The sequence below is a fragment of the Symsagittifera roscoffensis genome, chromosome 5 (assembly GCF_963678635.1).
Source record: "Symsagittifera roscoffensis chromosome 5, txSymRosc1.1, whole genome shotgun sequence".
NCBI classification, from domain to species: Eukaryota; Metazoa; Xenacoelomorpha; order Acoela; family Convolutidae; genus Symsagittifera; species Symsagittifera roscoffensis.
The window spans coordinates 35,852,896-35,855,681 of NC_087066.1; positions in this window are offsets into that span (position 1 = coordinate 35,852,896).

Genomic DNA, 2,786 nt, shown 5'->3' on the forward strand with positions numbered 1-2,786 from the left:
AATATCCAGCCATAAATTGGCCCACAATAGGTAAAGGATCATTTTCATTATGCATTGGCTCGCGTTCTTGCATATTTTGTTGAAAGTTTGAAAAGAGATTTAGAATGGTCAGCTGTTTGAAATGTTTTATCAATATTTGCTCGTTTTTCAATCGTGATTAGCTTCGTTAACTGAATGCGCTGTTTTAAAAAGGATGACGACCTTTTCAGCATAATCGCTAATCGGAAAGCAGAAAACTCATTTTGGTTCATACGGACAGATCTGATATTTTTGCTTCGTGTGGTTTCGCTGGTTCTTAGTGTCGTCGATGGAGCAAGTTTATTTACCAAAAAAATGAAAAAATCACAAACAACTCAATTTTCGTGTCATTATCAGTAACTTTCAGATTTTTTCCATTCTTTTAAAAATCTTAGGGCCTCAATTTTCCCTATTCATTGCCTAAAAAATCATAGTTCCGATTTTCAAAGTTTTGTTATGAGGCTTTCAAATTCGTTGCATTGGTCAATATAATGGCAACATGCTCGCTAATAGATACTTGAGTTGTTAATTGTCATAGAAAATTAGTATTGATGTGAGTTAAGCATAAGTTTAACGATCTAGTTCCCCCGGTGAGCGAATTTTTTTTAGAACAACACAACACAGCTTTTGACTGCTTAAAAACTTTGACAAACAATCTTCAGCATCCAGAATATCGCAAACAATTCTCCTAATGTAACAACTTCACGCTTAAGCCAACAACTCTGATGAAAATTTCATAAAAGAGATCAAAAACGATCGCATTTAATTGATGACGGACCATGAACCACGCAAAAACGCCTTCTGTTACCATTTATTTCGATGGTTATTGCTAAAAATTTTAAATAACAATCGATTCTATTGATTACACAAATGAGTTCACCGCATTAGTGGAAGTCACAAGCTCCATCTCTCTTTGTTTTCTATTTTTAGTTGAAAGAGGGCCATAATCTTCAAAATTGTAAAACAAAAAATGATAGGTAATTTTTGCTCAGCCAAGTTTGAATATCAAGTTTCTCATCAACCATTTCAATTAAATTCTTTAGTTGATCGTGATGGAATCTCAGTGATTGAATAATAAGGAAAAATGACCTTTTGCTCTCCAAAAAAGACACCTGATCACCCTCGACATCACCAATTATTGTTCCGACTTTCGATACGAAAGTGACGGAATATTTGTGCTCGGGATGGGTTTTTTTTTCTTCAGACAAATTTCGACTTTTCAACTAGCCATTTTTGACGGAATTTTTTTTATATCATTCAAAAGGTATTGTTGTCCTGAGCTTAAATTTGAAAAGATATTTCACCTGTGATCATTTTTTGTAAAGTTATGAGGGTTTAAAAATTGCCATTTTGGCTATTTTGACCAATTTGGGACAATTAACGCGCGATATAGTTCGTGCTATTAACGCGTAAGCGGAGATTTAATCCGTCTTATAAATCGTTCCAAATTGGTTGAACGAAGTTTATTTGCCATAATTGATTTGTTACAAGGAACTAAATCTCTCTTTTTGTACTTTATATGGCGTTTGGGCGTGATTTTCATTAAAAATTTCAAATTTTAGAAAAAAAAATTTCATTTTGTTTTATTTCATTTAATTTTTTAATGTTATTACTGCTGCTCCATAAACCTTAAAAGGCAGTCGGAACATTCAGGGCTTCGCCCTGATACGAGCAGTCTTGTTGCAATTTAGTAACGAAAAAGCTTAGAGATGTTTCTGCTTCTCTGTTACGCTGTTCAGTCCGTATAGGAGGTAAATGTAGCAATATTTTTGTTGAACGCGTAGGCATATAGCCATTTTGATCATCATCAAGGTTTTTCGTCGAAAAAATTGGAGTTGTATCTCGAATTTGTTTTGCTGTTTTTCTTCTTTTTATGCTCCATATGTTTAATTTTTCTGAAACTAAGTCTTCACCTGTATCAATTGCTTTTTTGAAAAAATGTTTTGAAAAATGATTTTTCTGTCAATACTTATTCACCTGTATCAGTTGTTTGGTTTTTAATTTTTAACGGCAGGGTCTGCTGTGTCTGAAGTAAGTGTCACTGTACTGTCGTTCCGAGTTACTAATTTTGACCAGACACAAGTTCACACTCCTGTTTGTCTTCCATGTTGTGATTTGATAAATGCTCATTTATAAAAAGTCTTTTCTTACTCATATTGTTTAAGTACCCTGCCAAAAGTCTTCTCCGTTCAAACAACTTGTCCTTCTCCGCAAAGTATACAAAATTCACAGTAAATTTTGAAACGACCTTACTTCAGTATCACGGCAGTGGGTGGCAGGCCTTTATTGCTCCAAGGAAAAAATGTATTCAAAATAATGTTAAATAAGATTGCAGGACCCGTTTTTTCTAGGTCAGTAATCTCATTTTTCCAAAAATTGATAATTTCTGTTTGATCATTAAAATTTTTGCTTTGTTGGAAACGTTGTTTTTGAGGTAAACCTTTTTTCAGTAAAATTACTGATCAGCTCAGCAAAGTCTGAAATGGTCTCTATCTTATTTTTGTTTAAAAGGGGACAGAAATTTTTGGAGGTTCATTCGTTTTGGGCAAAACTTCAATGATAATCTGTAGCAATTGCAAGCAGAAACAAGAAAATGTTTCTAGTTTGAACGCGCACGAAAAACTTTACTACATATTCGGACAAAAGAACAGATCGCACTAACAAAGCGACGGGTTTTAGCTACTCATTTCGTGTGTGTATTTTTTCATGTAATAATTGAGAAAACTATGCATAAAATTGTTTTTTTTTCCTTTACTTCTTTCAATTTC